The 11,175-nt window shown below is 36.2% G+C and overlaps 1 protein-coding gene across 1 annotated transcript in view; it reads left to right on the top strand.

Moving 5' to 3' along the window:
• The first annotated feature begins 530 nt into the window (after positions 1–530).
• The window catches only part of card11 (caspase recruitment domain family, member 11), a 29,474-nt gene continuing 18,829 nt past the window's right edge, over positions 531–11,175 (top strand). The window contains exon 1 of the mRNA XM_084408696.1: positions 531–689. The gene's annotated coding sequence lies outside the window, so the exon portion shown is untranslated. The remainder of the gene's footprint in view (positions 690–11,175) is intronic.

Below are 11,175 nucleotides of genomic sequence, written 5' to 3'. Positions count from 1 at the left end.
GTTAATGTATTAACTAACATGAACTAACCATGAGCAACACATTAGTTATTTGTTCATCTTAACGTTAGTTAAAATCCAGCTTGTTTGTTCGTGTTAGTTCACAGTGCATTAACTAATGGTAACAAATACAACTTTTGATTTTAATAATGTATTAGTAAATGTTTAGATTAACATTAACAAAGAAGATTAATCAATGCTGTAGAAGTGCAGTTCATGTTAATGTAGTTAACTAATGTTAACTAATGAAACTTTTGATTTTAATAATGTATTAGTAAATGTTTAGATTAACATTAACAAAGTAGATTAATCAATGCTGTAGAAGTGCAGTTCATGTTAATGTATTTAACTAATGTTAACTAATGAAACCTTATTGTAAAGTGTTACCAAGATATTTATTTACTTATTTTTAACAAGGAGAGCTAGACAATGAGAGCCCTTTAATGGTCAGAAAGTTAAGAACGACGGACACATAAAACGTCGATCACTGCAGCTGCAAGTTAATATAGTGATTAGCTCCATTAGCCCCGCCCACTGCGCTTTGAATGACAGTTTACTGTCAGGCTGCAGGTGAATTCATGCAGCTTGTCGTGTGAGTTGTTGCGACAGAGTTGAGCTGTTTGAAAGTCTGGCGTCTTCAAGTAACTAGAATGGATCTGTCGAATTAAACCCCGAGGAGCGATCTACAACAGGTAAATCACTTGAGCCCGCTGTCGATTTAAAGAGGAACACGATGATGAATGTAACTGTTTAGTTAAGTAAACATTTCAGAGCCGAACTTAATCACAAACTTTTCGACGCACCTCGGCGTCCGACAGTACGAGTACGCAGGAAACTAATGCGTATCAGGTTGATTTTTTTTTTTCTTCTCTACAAAATATTAACAAAACAACGGATATGCTTGTGTGGTTTTTGGACTTCTTGAACTATATGTGTACATTACTTGACTTTAGTGTAGAATTTAGGTTAGGAAAGTCCTTTCCAGTGTCGCGCGCTTAAACGAAGCATGTTAAAGTGATGCGACAGATGAAATAGTGTGATTAGATTATCTTCTTTGCAGAAATATAAAAGCTATATTTGGGTTGCTATCTTACTCATAAAATCTATCGTTCTCTCCATTTATTAGTCACTCATCCTCCCTCATAATAACCTAATAACCAGCTAATAGGATGTAAATGAGTTTAATCTTGCAGTTCCGACATGGACTATAAACTAAAATTCAGATGCCATTATTAAATGAGTGATGGAATCTAACAAGTGTGCATGCTGTGTGCACTCATTGAAAAGTCAGGGAGTGAAAGGATCATCATGCATTGCCACATTAATCTGGCACCATTAATCCAATGACAATTTGTGTTGTTGTGCATGGTTATTCTGTTATTTATGTACTGCACATAAACATCAATCTACTGTCAACCTCTACTTGCCTCTCTTTTGCATGCTCCATATATCAACTTGTTGCTGTTACTGTTGAGTTTTTAAAGTTTTCATGGGATTTGGTGCATTGTTGCTGTCTCTAATCAGATTATGATTATTTTCTGTGCATTGAGACAAAATCCTTCATTTCACAATCACTGATGCAACTAATGTAAATAGCTGCTGTTGCCATAATGAGTCACACTGTCTGTCTGTCTGTCTGTGTCCCCCTCGGCCCTGCTCGTGAGATGTGTATAGTGTGAAGATGTCATGATGTGATCGTTCATGAATGGGAGGTTCCACTATGTATGTTCAACAGATGCGCTATAACGACCTCATATTTGCTTAACAAATTGAGCCACATGTCATGGCATGCTTTCTTTGATAAAGACTTTAGGAGAGTTCTAATTCAACTAGGAAAGCTTTTCCTTTAAAATACAGCTTGCTCTACAGGAATAGTGTAATAATTGTTGTAGGATGCCTCAGCATGCTTGATGTGTCCGCCCTTCCTTTGTCCTATAGCAAGTTTCGTGATGTTCTGCAAGAACATGTTAACTTCTCATCCAATCTAATAAATCAGTGACTAAAGAATGCAACTCTAAAGAACAGCAAACAGTAATGCCTTATGAATATAATCACTATTTTGGATTTGACATATTTATGAGTGAATGCATTTTTGAATGCTGAATCTATGTGAGAGTGATTTAATGATTCATGGCATATTTATTTCATAACATGTTTTAATTATAGACTTGATGACATATCATGAATATAATGATATGATGGTTGATTATTTACACAAGTGAATAGTAATAATGATAACTGGTTGGGGACAAGAAAAATCCTTGAGAAAAAGATTGCACCAATCATTGGCTACTAAGTATTTAATGAATGTATGAAATCGTTGACATCAAACACATGAACAGGATCATCTGAAATAGTTTAGCTTATTTTTCATTTTCGTTTTGATCGAAGATTGTCTAAGTTCCAGATAAAATGAGACAATTTATAAAAGAAAAATACATATTAGGGCTCACAGAGAAAATATTATTGAGTGCTAATAAATATGTATTTGAGGGTAAAAATGCTATATCTCAAATATGTCAAATCACTTTTTCAGTGGTGAGTGTTGATGTACAGCTAGCATAAAGAAACACTCCAAACAACTGAAATAACAAATATTAAATGTGTTCTAGCAGTGCCTATTAGCATGTATTATTTACATCTCCAGTACTGTTGATTTAACAGTATAATTTGTTCAAATTGAGTGTTTAACACTTTACAATAAGGTCTCATTGTTAACATTAGTTAGTGTATTAATTAACAAGAAATTAAGTTTTCTCAACTTAAATTATCACGTTTTTCACGATAAAACGTGATAATTTAAGTTGAGAAAACTTAATTTCTTTAGGTGTTACCAATTGAAGTAATTTTTTTAAGTTGATCCAACTGTTCACGCCATGAGCAATACATTTGTTACTGTGTTTGTTCATCTTTGTTAACGTTAGTTAATATAAATCCAGTTGTTCATTGTTTGTTCGTGTTACTTCACAGTGCATTAACTAATGTTGACAAATACAACTTTTGATCTTTAGTACTCTATTAGTAAATGTTGAAATGAACATGAACAAAGATTAATAAATGCTGTAGAAGTGCAGTTAATTATTAGTTCATGTTAACTAACATAGTTAACTAATGTTTACTAATGAAACCTTATTGTAAAGGGTTATCAAAAGTAATATGCCACTCCTTTCCAAAATGCATTTCATGGGTCAAATATTCAGAACTTATAAAATGTAAAGTCCCTTGCAGGAACTGCACAGTCTGTCCATACTAGTTCCTTCAATAACCTTATCATTAGGAACAGGCTTCAGATATATTTTGAAGTTCCTCAAGTACACAATAGGATATTTAAGGCACCTTCAAAGTCAGGCATGATGATGTTTGTGTATGTGATGTATTATGTACAGTATTTTTACATCAAGCAGAGATACAACATCTAATTGAATCAAGACACTAGTTAAATACACAGTTCTGTTTGTATCTTGTCCTATATACTGTGGTGTTACAGATATGTGGCGTGACATACAAACATTTTCTATACAGTCCAATTTGACCAACATACTAAAAAAATACTCAATACCAATCTGTGGCATAATGATGACAATGCTTTTAACGTACCACTGACACATTTTTTTTAGCGCGCAATATGAATTACGAATGTGGGTCTTTAAAAAAGTGCTATTTTATGAAGAAATGATGAGGCAAAACTCACAGACCTTCTGTTGTCTTAATGAAATACATAATTCTGGTAGAACAAAGAGTGTTTCACCACAAAGGCATTCAAATTATTTTCAAACCTTAAAATATAGTGATGCAGCATGTCATGTAGTGATTTCCTGGTCAAAATATGTATGCATCAAATGCATTATTTATGCATAATTATGTCCAGATGCATAATTATGCATCTGGACATAATTAACACATATGTGACCCTGGACCACATAACCTAACCATACATAATTGAGATGTATGTATCACCTGAAAGCTGAATAAATAAGTTTTCCACTGATGTATGGTTTGTTAGGATAGGACAATATTTGCTCGAGATACAACTATTGTAAATCTGGAATCTGAGGGTGCAAAAAAATCGAAACATTGAGAAAATCTCCTTTAAAGTTGTTCATTTATGTTCACGGTTGTGATGCATTCACTCACAAAAATAAATGTTTTATATATTTACGGTAGGAAATTTACAAAATGTCTTCATGGAACATGATCTTTACTTAATATCCTAATGATTTTTGGCATAAAAGAAAAATGGATAATTTTGACCCATACAATGTATTGTTGGCTATTGCCACAGATATACCCGTGACTGGTTTTGTGGTCCATGGTCACATATGTGCTACAAAATTTGTAATGTCATGAAACCGCTTGAAATCTGAAAATGTTAAAGGAGAACTCCGGTCAATTTTAACATTGAGCTCATTTTTTTGTACATTTGGAGTGCTGTCAGTACAGAGAACAACGACAAAAATCAGTGTTGCCTACACCGTGTTATCCTCTTTTTAAAATTTGCACCCTGTTGACTTCAATGGGGCAAGTTTTAAACCTGCTTTTAGCCTCTTAACATCCTTGATGTGTCATTACAAGTGCACAGGTCATGTGAGTGATTCCTTCTGAGTGAACGCGGGTGAATCTGACTGCAGTAGATGTGAAAGAAATATATAAAAAATGATGTTTATTCAGCCAGCGCACATACCTGTATTTACATCCTGTTTTCGGTCGAAGTCCACAGTAATCGATTGTCGAGTTCACGCGCATAAGTTTAGTACCTATGATCACGCGCGTGAACTCGACAATCGACTACTGTGGACTTCGACCGAAAACAGGATGTAAATACAGGTATGTGCGCTGGCTGAATAAACATCATTTTTTATATATTTCTTTCACATCTACTGCAGTCAGATTCACCCGCGTTCACTCCGAAGGAATCACTCACATGACCTGTGCACTTGTAATGACACATCAAGGATGTTAAGAGGCTAAAAGCAGGTTTAAAACTTGCCCCATTGAAGTCAACAGGGTGCAAATTTTAAAACGAGGATAACACGTTGTAGGCAACACCGATTTTTGTCGTTGTTCTCTGTACTGACAGCACTCCAAATGTACAAAAAAATTAGCTCAATGTTAAAATTGACCGGAGTTCTCCTTTAAGCTCATTTAATAGTGAAGTGCAAGCAGAGATGCTGTAACGTCTGAACAATATGAGCATCTTGGTGTTTCGCTCAGAATCCTAAATAGAATTGTGCAAGCACAGATTTGTTGAACTCCACAAATCCACTTGAAAAGCATGCCATGTCAACATACACGCCGCACCTGACTGAGGGAGAGAAGAAAGCTCCTGTATTGTGAATGTCATCAGATCGGCTCTTGGGTTCATGTGCATGGCATCGTCCCTCACAAAGGTTGAATTGTTAGTGTTTGCTGGATCCAATTTCGAGCAATTGCATTACAGCTGGAATGTGCAGATTCACTCTTAAACCCAAAACAATGGATTTCTTATGGTTCATTTGAAGCAACTGCATATTTCTGTTATCGATCTGGGAATGTAGCATTTTCAATGTCTCGGTTGCATCTGTGCAGTTTGTCATCAAGTTTAATTTGAAATGTGGTTTGTGATCTGAGGGTGCTATTTGCATGCCTGTCAATAGCACACTATCACCAAAATTTCAGGAAGCAAGCTTTGAGGACTGTCTTAATCATTCACTTGTTTATTTATTGGCTTATGTATGTATTAATTAAACAGTCCGTATTTTGACAATGAAAAAAAAGAGTTGTGGGATTGTCTTATTTGTCTGGCCAGTTTGTGGTTAGTATTTAGAAAACTTGTTTGAAACCAGTCAGTGTTTGTTCAGTTCTGTTTGGTGATGTTAGTTGCACATAAATGACACACCTCATGGAAGGTAGTGCTGTAAATAACATAGTGTTATAATAATACCATGTTAGAATAATATTACACTGTCATCAAACATTTAAAATAACACAAAAGTATGAGAATTAAAATTAAAAAAAGAATAACTTATGGATATACACCACCATCAAAAGGTCACATTTATTTGTTCAAAAATACAGTAAAAACTAATATTAATATATTACAATTGAAAATAACTGTTGTCTGTTTGAATACATTTTAAAATGTATTTTATTCCTGTGATGCAAATCTGAATTTCCAGCATCTTTATTCCAGTCTTCAGTGTCACATGATCCTTCAGAAATCAGTCTAATATAATGTTTCTTGAGCATCAAATCATCTCTTAATATAATCATTAATGTTGTGAATAGATTTGCTGCTTAATATTTGTGAGGAAACCATGATAATCTTTTTTTTTTTTTTATGAACAAAGTTCAAAAGACCAGCATTTATTTGAAATGGGAATCTTTTGTAACATTATAAATGTCTTTACTCTCTATCGGTTCATTTAATGCATTCTCGCTGAATAAAAGTAATTTTCATGAGAAACAAATTGTTCAAACCTATTAGTGGTCTGGGTCTCCAGGGTTAAAGTTCACAACCTTAAAGTGATAGTTCAACCAAATGTGAAAATTGCCATGTTGTTGTATCTGTAACTTTCCTCTGTGGATCACAATACAAGACACATTGCACACCGACTAGTAGCAGAACTTCAAAAACGGCTAAAAAAAACTTACCGTATGCAGTATTGCAAGTTTTCTGAAGTCATACCAAAAAAACCCAGATTTATTTGCTGAGCATCTCCTGCTCCATGGTTCTCAGATCTCAGCCTTGCTCGTATGCGGTTCAAATACGGTGCGTCACGTCAATGATATCAAACTTTGTGTACAAACCCAACATGGCATTTGTGTGACTGAGTGAGATTTGAGAGCTTCAGCCGGATTTTTCTTTCTTGCCCACTTCTTCACAGAAAGCCATTGCATGACTTCAGAAGGCTTGGAATATTGCCTATGTGTCGCGTGGACACGTCTACGGTGCATTGATTGTTTTGTCAAACACCCGTACCTCTTGAAGTCCTTTGGTGTTCAAACAGAAAGAAAGTCATACGGGTTTGGAGCGATACGAGGATGATTGAAATGATTTTCATTTTTGAGTAAACCGTTCCTGTTATGTTTATGTAATAATACGTGACGTATATCAGTTTTTATCTCACAAATGTGCTATATTTAGATTTCTCATCAGCGCAGTCTTAATTAGGTCAGAATTTACTCTTGATCCTTGTGTTTAGAGTGTACAATTTCAGTCATTGTAAGAGAGCAGGCCCACATCAGGACTCTTTCACTTTCACACAAAACAGTTTAGTGCAGTTCCCCCGAACTGGTAGCTTGGTGGAGCAGGGCTGCAGCCCATTGGCTGAGGCGCTTTGGTTTGTGGGTTTTTTTGTGCTAAAATCGGATGGAGACTCAGGAGCACGTGGTAGGGGCTTCCGCTAGCTTGGTTTTACACTGCTCTTCAACATGAAAATCACTCAAGCAGGGTCCCGCAGGGTAACAACCTGTAGATTTTTCTTGATTGCTCGGTGAACTTGAAACAGTGTAAATAATGCTCTGTTAAACAACACAAAATTGTAGGTCTTTGACTTGTTAGTTTGATTAGATTTGCGTCTGACTCGTTCCTGATTAGTAGTTAGTAAAACACTTCTAAATCTGCCGTATACTACCGTTATAAAATTGGGATCAGTTAGATTTGATTTGAAAGAATGAATACTTTTATTCAGATATAACACATTAAACTGATCAAAAGTGACAGTAAAGGCATTTCTAATGTTACTATATATTTCTATTTCTAAAAATAAATCTGTTCTTTTGAACTCTTTGTTCATCGAATAATCCTGAACAAAAAAAGTCCAAGTTTCCACAAAAACATTAAGCAACACAAGTTACCATTTTCAACATTGATAATAATAATACATTTTTCTTGAGCATCAAATCATCATATTAGACTGATTTCTGAAGGATCATGTGACACTGAAGACTGGAGTAATGATGCTGAAAACTCAGCTTTGACATCACAGGAATAAATGAAAATAGAAAACAGTTATTTTAATCTTAATATTTCACAAGATTACTATTTTACCGAATAAGTGCGAAACCCGATTTAATCAGAATTTTGATTCAATGCGTCTCAGTCTCAGTGGTCAGATCACATTTCAGGTAGTTTTTTAATACAAAGAGCTGTGTCCAAATTCACTCTTTCCTCATATTGCAAACTACGTTTTGAGCAACAACAACAAAAATTCAGTCTTTACACTCTATAAATGACTAGTCTCATGCCACTTAGACAATGACGCAGACACAGATATATTAACTTACACTGGTAAGTGGAAGTTGATCTCCTGATCATTTGTATTTAAATATACTATAAAATGAGTATCACTTCTGCTGTGCAACTTTAAATGTGTTCCCAACATTTCTCCTTTTAAGAGGCCCCGCTAAACACCTGCTAATGAAATGAGGAAGTGAAGAGCGCTCTCTTACTCACTCGCTCCAAAATAAGTCGAGAGGAAATCTGGTCAAGGTATAAAAGACAGGGGTAGGGGTGGGGGTGGGGGTGGACTGTGTGTGTGTTTGTGTGTCTGTTGGGGTGAACCGCTGTAGTACGTGATGCTTCATTTTTAACTCGGCTGAGTCACGTCCTGACATGAACACAAAGCCAATGTGATGAATGACACTATAATGCCGTATCTCTTAATCAGCGCGTTAAGATGTGTGGGGAGAAACCCATCGTTTCCTAAGGAAGAGCGCCGTTAAAGGCCCTCTCTCGCAAAAGGTGGGCGTTTTCGGCGTGGGAGAGTGCACACACGACCTAGTGCTCAACGTTGACACAGTCTCCCACTCATTTGTCTGATTTCCAAATATGAGAAACTGTCTTTTAAACAACATGAGACAATGCTGATGCCTAATATTAGTTGTATGACGACATAAGTTCTTCATTCCTCCGACATCGGATTGACTGCATATTGCACTTGAAAATTGCAAACGCTGGCTGAAATCTGCAGTTCTTCCTTCCCTTAACCAGTAACCATCCTCCTGTGTCACACACCCACTCAAATGTCAAACGTCTCCTGGCTGCTAGGGATGGGGAAGTGAGGCCATTACGGTTAATTTGCGCTCACATATGCAGTTGTTCCTGAGCCTAGGGGTGCAAAAGCGAAAGGGCAGATATAGGGATGTTTGGTATAATGGATTCACAGAAATATGCAAAAGCGTGTGTGGGCATATCAGTAGTAATGGTTTGATTTCATTTGCAAAGGCCCATGGAGCGCTGGAAAACAATGCTGTATTATGCCACTGAAGTGGTCCGGCTGCACCTTCACCTGCAACAAGAAATTTGTCATGCAGAGTCTTGAATTAACATATTGCTGCTTGTTAATTTACATTTACGCCCCACAGAAAATCAGGGAAAATATGAAAGGTTATCAAGAGCATGCTGGGAACTATATATTTTTTTGGTAGGACTAAATTGACTCAGAGGCCAGAAAAAGACACGTACACCTTGTATTGTCTCTTTAAAGTAGGTGAGACATCAAAGTATTCTCACTAGAGAAAGTCTCTTTTATCAGTTTCATTGTGATTCGGTTTCTTCCAGAGAATGGAACTGTGACATGATGAATGTCTGAGGAATTGGCTGAAATTTAAGCTTTTTTTGCCATTGGACAATGAACCGTGTCATGAGGGTGACTCGTGTACACTCTTAAACATCTTAAAAGATTCGGTGTACAGCAAAAGGGTTCAGATGCATTCATTTGATCAAAAGTGACAAGTAATGCTTTCATAATGTTACGGAATACTTCCATTTCAAACCAATGCTGTGAAAAAAATCACAGTTTCCACAAAAATATGAAGCAGCACAACTATTTTTCAACATTGAAAATATGTTTCTTGAGCATCAAATCAGCACTTCTTCTTGGTGAGCATAAAAGACTGCACTGAATGTTGAATGTTCATTAACAACCGACCAATCAGCTTCAAGCTCCAGAGACTAGATTCAGCAGCATTAAAATAGGTCAATTTCTTTATTCGCTATGTTATTTACATTGTTATAAAACAAATTAGGTTGTCATGAGCATGACAAATTAGATGGTTGCTCTCCATTTTGCAATCGTGTGTCAGACTGTCCGAGAGCTGTTGACACAGGATGCGTTCTGTGTTTCCTCTGGACTGTTTTTCTAATTGTTGGTCTATATGTTTAAAGGGATAGTTCACCCAAAAATATCCACATATATATTGAGGCATTTCTCAAAATATCTATGCTTTTTATTGTGCCCTATACCTATACACATAGAGCAACGATCTCAAAGCTGTTCATTACATTAATAAACCCCTTAATTTATTAATCTAGTATGAAATTAGCAGCAAGCGTTCGGTACTTGCACCTCCTCACTTTGAAAGCTTTATTAAAATTTGATTTAATACCTTTAAATTAAGTGTTTTTGAGTGTTCATAATGTATTATGTATAGCCTTTATCAGCATTTTATCAGCCATCTGCAGGCCTGCTCTCGGCACTCATAACATTCGACCGTTAATCACTGTGCCGCAGTGCCGAACAGCTACACCGTTGATTCACACGTGTATGTGAGTGTCTGTTTGAGCTGCAGCCATCAGCTATTCAGAAGACAATCAGCTCAGTTCCGCAGTAGTGAAGACAAACTCTTTCACATCAGCGGTGTGCTGTGACATCTTTACAGCCACTGTCCACAAGGTTTTAAAAGAAAAGATATGGTTTGTCACACCTCTCTGAAATGAGGCAGTGTGTGTGGTGGCACTGACAAAAGCGTGCCCACCACCACAGGATATGGATACCCACTACAGCTGCATTAATTGTTTCATTTGTTGATTTTATGCTGGAGATATTTAAAGACAATAAATGGCTATTAAAGGTAGTAGTGTTAAAGTAACTTCACAATTGTGGAAACAATAATCATTGTAACTGAAAATGTATACAGTTGCAAGTGTCAGGGACAGTTTAAAGGGATAGTTCACCCAAAAATGAAAATTCTGTCATCATTTACTCACCCTCAAGTTGTTCCAAACCTGTATGAGTTTCTTTGTTCTGCTGAACACAAAGGAAGATATTTGGAAGAATGTTTGTAACCAAACAGATCTCGGTCCCCATTGACTACCATAGTATATTTTTTTTCCGAGATCTGTTGATTACAAACATTCTTCCAAATATCTTCCTTTGTGTTCAGCAGAACAAAGAAACTCATACAGGTTTGGAACAA

This window comes from Rutilus rutilus (assembly GCF_951802725.1).
Source record: "Rutilus rutilus genome assembly, chromosome: 1".
In the NCBI taxonomy this organism is placed as follows: Eukaryota; Metazoa; Chordata; class Actinopteri; order Cypriniformes; family Leuciscidae; genus Rutilus; species Rutilus rutilus.
The sequence above is the reverse complement of the archived record's forward strand: the minus strand, read 5'-3'. Positions and strand labels throughout refer to the sequence as shown.